At 37.1% G+C, this 17343-nt stretch overlaps 1 pseudogene; it reads left to right on the top strand.

Moving 5' to 3' along the window:
* Positions 1-16708: 16708 nt before the first annotated feature.
* Positions 16709-16823, top strand: LOC118643073 (annotated as a pseudogene).
* Positions 16824-17343: the final 520 nt, after the last annotated feature.

Raw genomic sequence — 17343 nt, forward strand, 5'->3', positions numbered from 1 at the left:
GTGGGAGCAGGGAGGAGAGGGTCAATAGGGGAAAAACGGGAGATATCTGTAATAATTTCAACAGTAAAAAAATGAAAAGGAAAAAAAAAATATCTCAAATATCAACCCCTCCATGAATCTTTACCTTACACTTCTTTGAACTGTCTAGAGCATTTCGGGTTATAACCCTCTGGGACACTCACGTTCTATTTGTGACAGCTTTTTGTAACTTGCTGATATCGCACTGGCCCACAGTGTCCTCAGTGTAAAGAAGGAATTGTTTATTCTTACAACCTTTCTATCAACTCACGAAGAGCCTAAAACAAACAAGGTCTTAGACAACATTTTTGGCTTGGAAATCTCACTATCTATTTATTTACGTATACACAAATAATTGATCACACTCTGGGCATAAGCTAGGTCTGGAAAAAATGTTGACAATGCCCTATGATTTTCAATCTACTCTTAACTAAACCCTACATTCGGGACTCATGAGTGAAAAAGGTGATTTCCACAGTCCCAAGGCTGGAACCAAGCTCTATCCAACCCACCCCTGCTCCCTGTTTAATGATTTCTTATCATGATCCAGTGCCCCCTCTAGTTTGGTTTGCAGACTTTTAGTGGGCTACACTGATTTTCTCACACGGATAGATATGTACCATTTACTCAATAGCTGAGATGCAGGCCACTTCGTCACTCTGTTTGACTTTCTCTGACCCAATGCAGAAACCACACTATATTACAAGACAGCATGGCCTCAAGTCCCCAAAGGCTTGGTCTCTGAAGCCAGAACGTCTGGTTTTCTCAGTAACTGCATCACATAGTTCCCCAAATGCACAAGTACTTAACCGCATGAGAAGATTAGTTTACATTTATGTAACAGTTTTACATTGCATTGGATTCCTGACAGTGTTGGGAGATTAGAGTCAAAGTTTGTTTTCTCCATATGGACGTCTCACGGTTTCAGCACCATTTGTTGAGAAGCCTATCCTCTCCGCAGTCAAGTATCTCGCTACTTGTGTTCAAAAATCTCTTGAACATGTTTGTATCCTAATATTTCTGGATTCTCTAGGCTGTTCTTTGATCTATGTAACTATCTGCATGCCAATATTGAACAGTAATGGCTATTTAACTTTACTATAAGTTTTGCAATTTAAGATAATTTAAATCTTTCTATTTGCTGCTCCCCCCCCCCCCCCTTGTAGTTGCTTTAGCAAATCTAAGTCTTTTCTATGTAAATTTTGATTCAGGTTGTTTGTTTCTATGTAAATTGCATTTCCATGTAAATTTTAGATCTTGAATGTTTAGCATAACAACCTGCTGGGATTTTGATTCAAATGGCATTGAATGTATAGATCAATTTGAGGAGAATTAACATCCTTACAATATGCCATCTCCCAACCCATTCATATAATGTGCCTATTTATTTTCATAGACCTTCTTTGACTTCTCTCAGTATTTTTAAGTTTTTAATGTACCGTTCTTGAATATTTTTGCTAATTCTGTTCTTAGGGTTTTCAACTTTTTGCCATTGTAAATGGCATTGCTTTGATTTCATTATCCTCTTGTCAGGTGCTTGCATGTAGAAATGCAATAAAAGCCCTCAGCATTTTCATCATAGTTGTTTTAAATTCATGGTTGATAATTCCAACATCCTTGCTACATCCTGGTTCGGATGCTTGCACTGTCTCTTCAAAGTCTGTTTTATGCTTATCGTATGCCTACGTAATTGTTTGCATGAGGGCAGACATCATGAACTGGGTAAAAGGAACTGTGACAAATAAGTCTTCAGTAGTGTCCTGGTAAGGTGTGGAGGGAGGGAAAACGTTCTGTAGTCCTATGAATAGGTCTGTCTTTTAGTGAGCCTGTGTCCCTGAACTCTGGACTTCACATATGTTTCTTGGTGGTGTTTTTCACCCCTATAGGTGGTACAAAATGGCTAGATGTGGCTGGAGGTGGGTTGGAGGTGGGTGTTTTCTTCTCTCACTTGGGCGTCTAGATGGGGCTGGAGTCCAGCATTTCCTTTACCCCTAGTGGGTTAGGCTGTGATAAAACTCCATTAGGTTAAGCTCTAGCAAAACAGTTTCTCTGGAGGGCAGACCTTGTAAAACAGAATGCTCTGATGTATTTTAAAAGATTTCTTTTCTCCTCCCCCCGCTAGAAGCACAGGGGATGTTTCTCTGTTCTTTACTGTGAAGACCTGATTGAGCTCCTGGAAGTAAAACTCTTGAACGTGTACCCCTCACCTGCCTGCCCATGACTGTGTCCCCTGGAGTTTTATCTCTCAGGCTTGTCCACTATGAGCCTTCAGCAATTCATCAGTGTGCCCCTCACCTGCCTGCCCATGACTGTGTCCCCTGGAGTTTTATCTCTCAGGCTTGTCCACTATGAGCCTTCAGCAATTCATCAGTTCCACTTCAAGTTTTCCTAGCCAAGTTCTGTTTCCCATGGATGTTTCTGCTCATGGGCTTTCACTTTGGTAGGTTGCAATCTCAGTATCTACCTGTGTGTCTCCAATCTGGGGGTAATGGTTTCCCTATGACCTCACTTCTCTGATGGATCTAAGAAGACTTGTAGATTTTTCAGTTTGTTATGACTTCCAAACTCTGTAAATGCTAGACGGGTTTTATTGACTTTACTATTTGTTATTTACTTTTGGTATTTCTGCTCTCATATTTATTATTTCTGTCCTTCTACTTACTTTGCATTTAAATTGTTCTTCTTTTTCTATATTCTAAGGTAAAGGTTTGGGCCATTTAACTTCAACTTTTTATCTTTCTTTATAACATAAGCATGCAAAGTTACACTTGTAAGAGCTGCTTTTGCTGCTCATACATTTAAGATGTATTTTTAAACTTATCATTTAATAAACTATTTTCAATGTTACTTGTGAATTCTTCTTTGACCTAAGTGTTATTTGGAATTGTGTTGTTAATTAACAAGTATTTGGGGAAAGTTTTCAAATAATTTTAATGAGTTTTAATATAATTCTGTTGTGGTCACAGATCATACACTATAAAACATAAATCTTTGAATTTCTTGAAAGGTATGTTTGGGTTACATATATGTATTATCTTGGTGAATGTTAAATACCATTTGAAAAGAATGTGTACTCTGCTCTTCTGGAGTGAATTGTTTTATCAATGTCAATTACATCGAGTTGGTTGATAGATTATTCTATTATTCAAGTGCTTTCTATCCTTACTGATTTTTAATTTTGTCTAATGTGCCTCGACAGTTGAAATATGCCTCTCAAAATCCCCTGCCATGAATGTAGAGTTGTCCTTTTATCCCTTTATTTGTGTTAGCTCTTCCTTCATGTATGTTGAAGCTCTATACATATACATACATGGAATTTCAAAGTATTCTTGATTTCTTCATGCCTCATTATTTAATGCCTTCTATTTTTCAATGCCTTAACAACTACAGTATTCAATCTTATTATAGCTTTTGAAAACTGTTCTGATTAGTGTTATGTATGCAATGCTGTATCTTTTTCCATACTCGCTATGGTTTTTACATTGAATAAATGTCCCTTATATTTAGTATATAGTCCTACTTTTTAAAAGGAAACCCTAGCCCTGGCTGTTTTTGCTAAGTGGTTAGAGTGTTGGCCTGCAGACCAATGAATTGTGGGTTCGATTCCAGTCAAGGGCACGTGTGTACCTCAGTTGCAATTCATCCCTGGCCCTGGTTGGGGTCCTGCAGGAGGCAGCCAGTCAATGTGTCCCTTTCACATCGAAGTTTCTCTCTCTCTCTGTTCCTCTCTCTCTTCCACTCTATCTGAACAAAAATGGAAAAGTGTCCTCGGGTGAATATTTTTTAAAAAAAGGAAATCCTAACTTACTAACTATATTTGTTTTGAATTGAATTATTTAGATTACTTTAATTTAATATATTTTCTGCTATTTGGAAGTTTAATTTTCCTTCTCAAGATTTATTTACTATGTACCGCATGTGTTTATTATTCCTCTTTCCCTCTTTTTCTGTTTCCTGGCTTGTTAACTTTAACTCTTTCCTCCTCCTCCCCCCTCCTCCTCCTCCTCCTCTTTCTTCTTCTTCTTCTTCTTCTTCTTCTTCTTCTTCTTCTTCTTCTTCTTCTTCTTCTTCTTCTTTTTCTTCTTCTTCTTCTTCTTCTTCTTCTTCTTCTTCTTCTTCTCTCTCTCTCTCTTCTCTCTCTCCCTTCTCTCTCTCTCTCTCTCCTCTCTCTCTCTCTCTCTCTCTCTCTCTCTCTCTCTCTCTCTCTTACTGTTATAGGGTTTTAATGTACAATTTTGACTCATTATTATTTACTTTTAAATTGCAGTATAATGCTTTGGCAGAGTGTAAGAACCTTACAAAATATACTCACATCTTTCGTCCCATCCTATGCACTATTTTGACCTTTTACATGTTATAACCTCTAAATATGCTGGTTTTTGTTTTGCTCTGTTTACCTTAAATCAATTTTTCTCAAATTGAGGCCCAGGATCCTTTTAAATTCCTAGAATTCTTTTTGGTTGTTCTTGATGTTGAAACTATTTTCAGAATAATCCTAGAAACTTATTTATCTTTTTTCTCTCAAATATACCTCATAAGGGTATATTTGCATTTTTTGAGGTTTCATAACCTATGATATTGTAAAAGATTACATTCAAAACAGACATGAGAATTTAGGTGTCTTCCCTGAATTCAGGCTAGGATATTTGTAAAATATAAAAGAGTTCCACTTTTCTGGCTAACAGTTTTGTTTTAAAACGTAGTGCTTTCCGTCTAAAATAATGCTATTTGTGTTAACGTGAGTGGGATTCTTGCTGTTTTCAAGTGAACGTATATAGAGAGAATGTACATACACATTTATAATTTCTCAGTTTTAGTTTCTAATATGTTAAATATATTAGTGGATACAGTTCATGTGAACAAAGGTTTGTTGCTGTCTTCAATGTTTCCAGTGGTAGTTGTTCTCTTAATGCAAACAGATCTTGAGATCAAAAAGGTTGCGAACTGACTCTTTAAACCTTAAAATAAATTTCAGAAAGCCTGTCATATTTACTTACTTATTTACTTACTTCATATCTACTGTTTTATCTTCCTTCTCGTAGATACAAATTCCCATGCAATATCATTTTCTTCAATCTGAAGACATTTCTTTTTTTTTTTTTATCCTCACCGGAGGATATTTTTCCATTTTTTGTACAGAGAATGGGAGGAAGAGAGAGGAAGGGAGAGAGAGAGAAACATCGACGTGAAGGGACACATCGAGTGGCTGCCACCCTCACGACCAAACAGGGCCGGGGACAAACTGCAACCGAAGTACGTGTCCTTAGCGGGAACCGAACCCGGTTCTCTCCGGACCGCAGGCTGATGCTCTAACCGCTGAGCCAAACTGGCCAGGGCTGAAGACATTTCTTTAACTTTTTTAATAAGGATTGCTACAGTGAATCACCTTTGTGCGTGCCTGCCTAAAACTGTCTCTATTTCACCTTGATATTTAGAAAAATCTGGACATTGAATTCTAGATTGACAATTGTTCTTCTGCAGAAATTTGTGGTGAACACTGTAATGCTTCCTCAACCCAGTCCCTATTCAGAAATTCATGTTATCCCAACTCTGGAAACAAAGATTTGAGAAGGTTAAAGTTACATATTAAGAAAATAAGGTAGTTTCTTTTGCTGTGCAGAAGCTTTTTAGTTTGATATAGTCCCATGTATAAAATGTTTCCTTTGTTTCTCTTGCCTTAGGCATTATATCAGTGAAAATTCTGTGGCATATGTCTGAAATTTTGTTACCTACACTTTCTTCTAAGATTTTTATAAATTAATGAGTCAAATTTAAGTCTTTTATCCATTTTGAGTTTATTTTTGTGTATGGTGTAAATTGGTGGTCTAGTTTCATTTTTTTTTTTTTTTTTGCATGTAGCTGTCCAGTTTTCCCAACACCATTTATTAAAAAGGATGTCTTTACTCCATTGTATGCATTTGCCACCTTCATCAAATATTAATTGAGCATATCGCCTTGGGTCCATTTCTGGGTTCTCTGTTCTGTTCCACTGGTCTATATGTCTGTTCTTGTGCCAGTAACAGGCTGTTTTGATTACAGTGGCTTTGTAGTATAACCTGATATCTGCTATTGTGATCCCTCCTATTTTGTCCTTCTTTTTCAAGATTGCTGTGGCTATTTGGGGTCTTTTTTGGTTCCATATAAACTTTTGAAGTATTTGTTCTAGTTCTGCTGAGTATGTCATTGGTATTGTGATGAGGGTTGCATTGAACCTATAGATTGCTTTGGGTAGTATGGACATTTTAATGATGTTAATTCTTCCAATCCATGAACAAGGTATGTGCTTCCACTTTTTTATATCTTTCTCTATTTCTTTCTTCAATGTCCTATAGTTTTCTGCAAATAGATCCTTTATTTCTTTGGTTAAGTTTATTCCTAGGTATCTTAATTGTTTTGCTGCAATGGTAAATGGGATTTTTTGTTTGTTTGTTTCTCTTTCTGTGAGTTCATCATTGGTGTATAAGAATGCTGTTGGTTTCTTGATGTTAATTTTGTATCCTGCTACTTTGCCAAATTTGTTTATTAAATCTAGATTTTTGATGGAGTCTTTAGGGTTTTCTATGAACAATATTATGTCATCTGCAAATAATGACAGTTACACTTTTTTTCCAATTTGGATCCCTTTTATTTTTTTCTTCATGTCTAATTGCTGTGGCTAAGACAACCATCAAAATGCAAAGATAATCCACTATATGGGAGAGCATAATTGCCAATGATACATCAGATAAGGGGTTAATTTTGAAATTATATAAAGTACTCATATAACTCAACAAAAGGAAGACAAAGAACCCAATTATAAAATGAGCAGAGGACATAAATAGATACCTCTTTAAAAAGGACATACAAATGGCCATGGGACATATGAAAAAAATGCCCAGTGTCACTAATCAACAGAGACATGCAAATTAAAACAACTATGAGGTATCACCTCATACCTGCCAGAATGGCTTCCATCAACAAATCATCAAACAACAAGTGCTGGGGAGGGTGTGGAGAAAAGGGGACTCTAGTACACTGCTGGTGGAAATGCAGACTGGTGCAGCCACTGTGGAAAAAAAATATATGGAGTTTCCTCAAAAAATTAAAAATTTATCTGCCATTTAATCCAGTGACCCCACTTCCAGAAATATACCCTAAGAAACCTGAAGCACCAGTTAGAAAGAATATACGTACCCCTGCATCCATAGCAGCACTATTTACAGTTGCTAAGATCTGGAAGCAGCCCAAGTGTCCATGAATAGATGAGTAGATAAAAAGCTGTGGTGCACAATGGAATACTATGCAATTGTAAGAAAGAAAGATCTCTTATACTTTGAGACTACATGGAGGGACCTGGGGAGTATTAGGCTAAGCGAAATAAGCCAATCAGAGAAAGACAAATACCACATGATCTCACTTGTTTGTGGAATATAATAAACAAACTAAACTGATGAACAAGATAGACCCAAAGACATAGAAAGGAATGTGGTTCAGACTGACAAACCTCAGAGGAGGGGGGTAGGGGGAGGGATGAGATAAACCAAAGAACTTATATGCATGTATGTGTAACCAATAGACATGAAAACAATGCTGGCTGGAGGGATGGGATGGGGAGGAGGGGGTCTAGGGGTGGGCGAAGGAAAAACATCTGTAACAGAAATAAATTAATTAAGAATTGGAAAAAAATATATCCTCCGGTAAGGATTAAAAATAAATAAATAAATAGCATGTTTTTGCTATACTGAAAAAAAAAACAACAAGGTAGTTGAAATGAAGCATGAAAAAGAGTGCTACATCCATCTTTAATTTGATGTGATAAACCTGCCCTTTTTCCAATGAATACTCCATCTGCAGGAACTGAAATGTAAGTTGAGTTCTCCTCTAAAGTTTATGGTTTTGCACTGTCCTTGAGTCTTTAATATCTTTGTTCTCCACAATGTAACCCAGCAATACCTAACTAATTAAATTTGTAGTTATATTTAAAATCCTAAGTTGTGTTAATAGTATTATACACTTTTGAGAAAAGATATAAAGAAACAACTGGGTGAATTTTTACAATGTTTCCCCTGGTATTTATGTTGCTAACAGTGACATCAATAAACCTTAGTAGAAAATTATAATTTTTTATAGAATGTCATAGAGTGATGATATATTTTACTTGTTATTTGAACACAGGTGCTTTATTAGAAGTTTTAAGGGACCAGTCTTTTCTTTTTTTTGAAATTTACAACCTTAGACCTATTCTAAAGACAAATGCAAAGCCCAGAACTTACAGAAGAAAAACCACAAATCCAATTATTGAAAGATAACAAGTGGGACTTATCCAATACCATAAAATACCAAACAAAATTGTGACAAAAGTTTAGTAAAATCTGTCCTTTTAAATAAATGAATATTTAATAATTTATATGTATGTTATATACCAGAGCTCAAGACTCTCCCCTTTAGAGAAAGTAGTGCCTTGAAGAGAGAGGTATAAGCATTATGAAGAAGAAAAAAAATATTTCAGTCAGTCTCCGTTTCAGTTCAGCTCCCTGTTCTGTGATGCCTTGGTGACAAATGTTCTACTGAAGTGGCTATTCCTGGGGGGCTGTGGCATCAACTCTGCAGGTTCACTCCACTCCACATGTCCTTTGCTATCTGTGCATATGTGATCTGTTGAGAGCACAGACATCCAAGCCCTGCAGGATTTCTCACCACCCAAGCACCCATATCTTCCTGACCTCTGCTTCAGCCAGATACCTTCACTGGTCTATCCAAACTCTACACATCTGCAGGGTCAACCTAATGACCATGTTCTCTGGGAAACCCTCCCATAGACTTCCAGTGGGCTCTTTTCTCTGCAACACAACATAAGGTTGTCTGTATGTCCATTTAAGGGTACCTGGGATTGTTGTTTATTTCTCTGTGCCCCTCCTGAGCTGTGCACAAAGGTTACTATCAGACACTAGTAGCATGTGGTGCAGGTAGAATATGGGTTTACTGGGGAGAACTTGGGAGCTGAGAAGTAGAAGAAACACACCCCCGCCTTAGTCTGCTCAGGGATACTGTAACAAAATACCATAGACTGGATGATTTTTTTAACAACTGAATTATATTTTTCACAATTCTGGAGGCTGGCAATTCAAAATCAAGGTACTAGAAGATTTGGTGCCTAGAGAGAGCCCACGTCTGGTTCACAGACGTCTTCTGGCTTGTCCTCACATGGCAAGAAAGGGTGAGCGAGCTCTCTGGAGTCCTTTATCAGGTCACTAATCCAATTCATGAGAATTTCACCCTCATGACATAATCACCTCCTAGAGACCCCACCTTCAAACACCATCACATTGAAGGTTAGAATTTCTACAAGTAAATTTGGGGGACACAAACATTCAGTCTATAGCAACACGTCAACTCTCTGTACACAACTGAGTCTCCATGACGCTTGTTCAGCCTGCCAGTGTACAGCATCCCTGTCCTCTGGTGCTCTACGTGTTTACAGGGTCAGGGAGCAGGGGACACCTGTGTCACTATTGCCCATGGACACTACCTGGATTGGGAATTTCCTTGTTAGGAAGAGTGAGCATGGGTTGGTGTCAGCCTGTTTTGTTGAGCTGACACTGACATGCTAAGCCACCTCTCTGCCAAGCTATCCAAAGAGCAGAGGAAGTTGCTCTTAGGGCCAAACGCTTTTATCTCTTAGCAGGAAGCTGTAAGGAAGGCCATGTCTTGTCGATTTTTTTCATCCTGAATCCTAGCACATAGATGGCTGGGATGAGCATGAAGATCTAATTCTAAAATGTTACTAACATATGTTTGGTATGGACAGTAGAACTACACACCCAAGTCAAGACCTGTCTGGAAGTCTGCAGCAATTGTGTGACACACAGCCTTCGTCAACATATTGCACAGACAATGTTTTTTGTGTTTCTACCAACATTTCAGTGATCCAGTAACACAACACCCCAACAACTCAGCCCACCACAAGCAGTTGTCCCCAGGGCAAGAAGCACTTTTTATTCAAGCCTCCAAGGTCCTGCCAATCTCCTTGATTGTACTCACTTCACTTTCTTACATGTCCTTTTCTGCTCTAAGTCATGTCCTCAGTGACTGTTATTTTTGCTGTTCCCGAAGGCTTTCCCAAGAATATCAAGAAAGTTTTTTCCCATCTATTCTACCATGTAATTCTCCAATGCAAGAACACACTGCTGAGACTCATGAAAAACAGATGCTGTTCTAAATGTCAGACAAGTTACGGTCCCTGCTTGGACTCTGGCAGGTAACAGTATTTTAGTGTCTTCAGCACAAGAAAGAGATCACAGACAGAATGAGTTTGCTTTTGTCACTGCTGTTTTCCAGTAGTTTGGCTGAGGACTGGCTGGTATTTCATTGTTCTCCTCTATAATGCATGAAGTGAAGCAAACATATAAGAAATTGTATTAGAAAAGACAGGTTTGCTAGATAGAGCTTTGTTTCAAAGATGTGTCTAGATAGTGGACAGGGTAATTTCAAATTCAAATCGGTCCAGGACGACAGCAGCCAGAGGTCAGCCTAGGCAGAGCTTTGGGTCTCCATTCACAGAGAGTGAACGTTTCTGCCCAGTTCCTGACATCCATCAATTTAGATTTCTGTGATTTCCAGAACTATTTGGTTAGGAATGATTCCTTATTTTTCTGTCACTCTTTATCAATTTCTCTGATGACTGTATTAGAGCCTTAGGTGGATCGCTCTGTTATATGATGATCATTTTTATTAGAAAGGTATCTTCATTAGCAAGCAGCTGTGCTAAACAAACTTGCTTGTGTAATTTTTCATGTCATTTTGTGCATGAGATCTCAGTTGAATGCCATTTATCTAGTTCATTGTCATAGAATTAGCTAATAACAAATGTCAACTACAGAATACTAAACTTAATAAAATATAACACCAAAGGGAAAATGGACCTGATTATATTTCTATGGACCTTCTCTATAAATTCTCTCCCTGAAGCCTTACTCACTGACCACTATATTGCAAAATTAGCTTTTACTGCACCATTGCCTGTTTTCACTAAGCCATTTTCCCAAAAGAAACCAATATTGTCAATTCTCATCTTCTGAATCAGAAAACTTGAGAATACATTGAAATTTGCAAGTCACACTGTTCAAATTCCAGGAATTGCGAGTGAAGTCATAAATGTTTTATAGTTGCCACACATTTTTTTATATATATATATATATATATATATATATATATATATATATCTTTTCCATAAGTAAAACATATTTACTTTATCCGAATTATTCTTACCATCACACATTTTCCTAAATCACTCTCAGTTAGACACAAAATATTTTAAATTTTCAGAAGTTGGTTTATAGAGTATCTGTCAGAACATAATATATTTTGCTGCAGTAACAGATAATCTCAAAATCTTGGTGCCTAAAGTAACCCAGTTTTATTTCTCATTTGCACCTTTTGTCCAGTGTGCTCTGCCCTTCAGTTATTTAAGGTTCAGACGACAAAAGTTTCATCTCTACATGTTGCCACCACAGGTAAAAGGGAATGTGGCCAATCATGCATCGACTACTCATGTTTCTAACCTGAATTATCTGTTTCACCTCTACTCACATCTCAATGACCAAAACAAAATGTGCCACACCCATTCATAAAAAGGAAATTCAACCTCATGACATGCTGGGAAGGACACGATGCATATTTTCTAGTCTACGCCTACTCCCAGGGGAAGTGGAGTTTCCCTGCCTTATTTTTCAAATCAGTTTTGGGACTGATTTAAAAGGAAAAGAAAACTTTTGGATCAACTTCTTGCCATTCAATTCCTACCTTAGTTAGGGATTCACAGTCCTGGTGGGGACCAAAGTACAAAACCAACTGTGCATCTTAATCATCACAGGTGCATTAGGTGAGAGGGAGGGTGATCTCCATGGTAACCAAACAACAAGCAGTGGATTTCAAGAGTCCTTCAAATCAGTGTGTCCTGCTCATATGCATTTTTGCCCAAAATGAAATGCTAGTTATCTTCCTCAATGGACTAATAAGAAAGTATTGCTTCTGAAAAAAATGCTTTATCTTTGAGTGTTATTTAGATTCTTGCAAACAAAGAGCTAAAACTAATCAAACAAATGAGGCTTTTCTCACAGAAGGTCTCCAAGTGCATCTTTGGCCCCCAATGACCACATTTAACACAAATGTACAAAAGCAAAATCAGAGATTTAAGATTTTTTAAAAAAATATGTTTTATTGATTTTTTTTTTTTGAGAGAGGAAGGGAAAGGGAGAGAGGGATAGAAACATCAATGAGAGAGAAACATCAATTAGCTGCCTCCTGCACACCCCCTACTGGGGATCGACCTCACAACCCAGACATGTGCCCTGACGAGGAATCAAAGCAGTGAGTTCTTTAGTCCATGGATCGTCACTCAACCACTGAGCCACACCAGCTGGGTGAGAATTTTAAGATTTTTAAAATTGAGCAAATGCTATGATTGCATCCCTTTCTTCTAAGAAAACATGAGTGTATTAAAAAACAAACAAACAAAAACATAGGGCAGAGTCCCTGTCCAGGCATGAAGAAAAAAGTAAGGCTTGCTGACCTCAATTATTACCCGGCCACATCATTACATTTAACAAGTGCAGGGGTGCCCAGGTCCAGACAAGTCAGAATCAGACACATCAGCATTTGTTTTCACATCTATCAAGGTCAATAAAGAGAAAGAGCTGTCTCCAGAAATTTTAGCAAGTGATTAGGTCACTAGAAGGGGCTCTGTGGAAGGAGCAGAAGATGAGGGAGTGGCCCAAGGTTGCAGGGGAGGCTGCAGGTTACCTGGGGCCACAGTCAGTGTCTGTGCAGGGACAGATCTCTGCATGGGTGTTCTACTGTGTATGTGGTAATGGCCAAATCACTTTGCTACTAAGAATTCAGAGCACATAGAAAAGGCAGTGTTGATTTGAGTAAAGGCAGCAGAAATAATCTAAAATTATGCATTTAAGGTAGTTGCATTAAGTAAATTAAAAAACAACAAAAACACATTTTAACTATGAAGTTAGTTTAGTTTAGCCTCAGTATGTTAATGTCTGATTCTGTTGGCAAAATTCTGTAACTCCAACTTAAGCCAATTTTTTTGTTACTAAAAGGCCATGAAATACACAAATTATGTGAAATGTTTTTGTCACTGAAATGTATTACGATTGGGTTCAAAACATATAAAAATGGCCAATTAAATACCTAGAACAACCCATATATAAAAGTGGCAAGAACAAATGTTATTTGTATAAAAAGATTCGGTGACCATTATGTGATGGGCATTAGAAAATGAACATTAAATTCTATAAAGCATAAAGCTTAAATGTGCGACCTCAGGCTCACCTTGGCATTGGGTTTTCAACCTTAACATAGAACTATATGAGAACTATTAATTTTCAGATATAAAAGTATGTTTATTCAAGTCTCAGCCTGATTTCTAGATTTTCCAGCATTTGTGGTGAATTTAAATACTGCAAACTTCCAACTTTACAGAGGAGAACAGTTATAAATTTGGGTATGAAAACCTAAAGAAATGCTTCCTCTCAAACACAAGTCACAGGATGTCCAGAGTGACAGGATTTTAGAAATAAAGACCTTCTGTCCAAATGATTGGTAGAATTTTCAAGGAGAAAACCCTTTATTTCAGCATATTTTTTCTCTCAGAACACAAGGCAATGAGTCTTCTATTTTGATACCATCTTTTTCTGAGGAGCACGAAGGCAGAGAACATGTTCTCATTAATCTTCACAACTTCCTTTGAAAGACTTTCCAGAAAATATATTATTCTTTATTGACAGAAGGGGGAATGAGAACCAGAGGTCACATAACACATGATGCGACAAACACTGAAACTGTGGCAAAACAGCAAAAGCAACAACACAAGCCCATCACATTGCCACACAGTCTGTCAAATAGGCACTCGCAATTCTTTTCATTTTCATAAGCACTTCTCCTTATATCTGAACACACTAGCATCTATTCTTACCTAAATTGTACCTATTCTTTCTTGCCTTATATGTTATATATATTTTTAAATTTATCTTTATTGTTGAATGTATTACAGATGTCCTCCTTTTTTCCTTATTGACCTCTCCTCCCTGCTTCCGCACCTTCTGCCTTCCCCATGCTACTGGTTGTGTCCACTGGTTATGCATTTATGCATATAAGTTCTTTGGTTTATTTCTTCCTGTCCTCCACCCTCTTCCTTTGAAGTTCACAACCAATTTGTACTTCTTAAGCCCCTCGCATTTTTCATTCATTTCGTACCCCCTTCCCATCAGGCAACCAACAAAAAGTTCTCTGTATCTATGAGTCTGCTTCTGTTCTGCATGTTCATTTTGTTTGTAGATTCTGTTGTTGACAGATATGTATTTATTGCCATCTTATTGTTCATATTTTTCATCTTTGTTTTTTCTTCAAGAAGACCCTTCAACATTTCATATAATACTGGTTTGGTGGAGATGAACTCCTTTCGTTTTTTCTTGTCTGGGAAACTCTTTATATGTCTATTGATTCTAAATGATAGCTTTGCAGGATAGATTAATCTTGGTTATAGGTCCTTGCTTTTTATCACTTTGCATATCTCTTGCCTTTCCCTTCTGGCCTGCAAAGTTTCTTTTCAGAAATAAGCTGACAGTCTTATGGGAGCTCCCTTGTAAGTAACTAACTGCTTTTCTCTTGCTGCTTTTAAGATTCTCTCTTTGTCTTTAACCTTTTGCATTTTGATTATGATGTGTCTTGGTGTGGACCTCTTTGGGTTCATCTTGTTTGGGACTCTCTATGCTTCCTGGACTTGTATGTCTGTTTCCTTCACAAGTCAAGTGTTACATATTTTTAATTTAAAAACTTTACATTAACAGCAAGCTTCAGAAGTGTAAATTTAATAAATTTAAAGAATTTCTGTAGCTAATGCTTTCAGTTTATGAAGCAGAACCTATGGCCACCCCCATTTTCTCCAGGTATATTTTCCAATCCAACAGAATTACAAAGCAACAATGTTAGTAACCACCTCATTGGTTCGGATCCATAGTCTTACAAGTTGATTTAATGTGGAAATAGTTACTAAGATATATATCTATATCTATATATGTGTCTGTGTGTGTGTGTGTATTAATCCTCATGTGAGGATATTTTTCCTTTGATTTTTATTTTTTTATTTATTTATTTTTTAATTCTCACCCAAGGACATTTTTCCATTTTTTGATAGAGTGGAGGAAGAGAGAGAGAAACATCGATGTGAAAGGGACACATCGAGTGGTTGCTACCTGCACAACCCAGCCAGGGCCAGGAACAAACTGTAACAGAGGTACATGCCCTTAGCGGGAACCAAACCTGGGTCTCTCCGGACCACAGACCAATGCTCTAACAGCTGAGCCAAAAAGGCCAGGGCTCCTTTGATTTTTAGATAGAGTGGAAGGGAGGGAGGGAGAGAGAGAGAAATATACATAATTGTGAGAGAGACACATTGATTGGTTGCCTCATGCCTCCTGCATGTGCCCCCACTGGGGTTGGGTATCAAACCTGCAACCCAGGTACATGCTCTTAACCATAATTGAAACTGCAATCCTTTAGTCCAAGGGCAAATGATCTCACCACTGAGACAAACTGGCCAGGGAGAAAATATATTTTTTATATTATATATTTTGATGGAATATGTATTTATATTTTGTTATCAAGAATCCTACCTTACTCAGAGTAAATTCCTTAAAGAATTAAATGTTCTCAAAACATGAGATAGAGCAGGAATGGGAAGCTGAATTGTAATGGAAATGCAATGGGGAAAAGACAAGACATTTTTTTTTTTTTGCATAGCACCCTGATATGCATGCTTAAAAATATATTGAAAATAAATATTTCACCCTGCACCCATTTATGATTAAAAATTCTCAGCAAAGTGGGAATAAAGGGAACATACCCCAACATAATAAAGACCATATATGACAAACCCACAGCCAACATCATACTCAATGGGAAAAAACTAAAATCATTTCCCTTAAGATCAGGAACAAGACAGAGATGTTTGCTTTAATCATTTTTATTCCACATAGTACTGACAATCCTAGCTGCAGTGATCAGAAAAGAAGAAGAAATAAAAGGCATCTAAATTGCAAAGAAAGAAATAAACTGTAATTATTTTCAGATGACATGATACTGTGTATAGAAAACCCTAAAAACTCCACCAAAAGACTACTAGAAGTGATAAAAGAATTCAATAAAGGAGCAGGATACAAAATTAATATTCAGAAATCAGTTGCATTTTTATACACTAATAAAAAACTATCAGAAAGGGAAACTAAGAAAACAATCCAATTTACAATTGCATCCAAAAAAACAAAATTAAGGTACCTAGAAATAAATTTAATCAACATAGTAAAAGATTTGTACTCAGAAAATTATAAGATACTGAAGAAATAAATTGAACAAGATATAAATAAATGGAAGCATATAATTTGTTCATGGGTAGGAAGAAATAACATCATTAAAATGTATATACTACCTAAAGCATCTTTAGATTCAACACAATCCCTATCAAAACACTAATGACATATTTCAAAGAAATAGAACAAGTAATACAAAATTTATATGGAGCCACAAGAGACCTCGAATAGTCTCAGCAATCTGGAGAAAAAAAATAAAGTTGGAGGAATCATGCTATCTGATATTAAACTATACTATAAGTCCATGATTCTAACATAAAAACAGACATATAATCGCTTCTCGGCCTTTTGGCTAAGATCAAGTGTAGTATCTGTTCTTATCAGTTTAATATCTGATACGTCCTCTATCCCAGGACAAGCTTCTGCACAGCGAAAGATACAATCATCAAAACGGAAAGGCTACCCACTGTATGGGAGAGCATAATTGCCAATGATATATCAGATAAGGGGTTAATTCATACAACTTCACAAAAGGAAGACAAAGAATCCAATTAAAAAATGGGCAGAGGAGCTAAATAGACACCTCTCCAAACAGGACATACAAATGGCTAAGAAACATATGAAGAAATGCTCATCATCACTAATCATCAGAGAGATGCAAATCAAAACAACAATGAGGTATCACCTCACACCTGTCAGAATGGCCACCATCACAAATCATCAAACAACAAGTGTTGGCAAGGGTGTGGAGAAAAGGGGACTCTAGTGCACTGCTGGTGGGAATGCAGACTGGTGCAGCCACTATGGAAAACAATATGGTGTCACCTCAAAAAATTAAAAATTGATCTTCCATTTGACCCAGTGATCCCACTTCTAGGAATATACCCTAAGAAGCATAAAACACCAATCAGAAAGAATATATGTACCCCCATCTTTATAGCAGCACTATTTACAATCGCTAAGATCT

The sequence above is a fragment of the Molossus molossus genome, unplaced genomic scaffold (assembly GCF_014108415.1).
Source record: "Molossus molossus isolate mMolMol1 unplaced genomic scaffold, mMolMol1.p scaffold_m16_p_3, whole genome shotgun sequence".
Taxonomy (NCBI): Eukaryota; Metazoa; Chordata; class Mammalia; order Chiroptera; family Molossidae; genus Molossus; species Molossus molossus.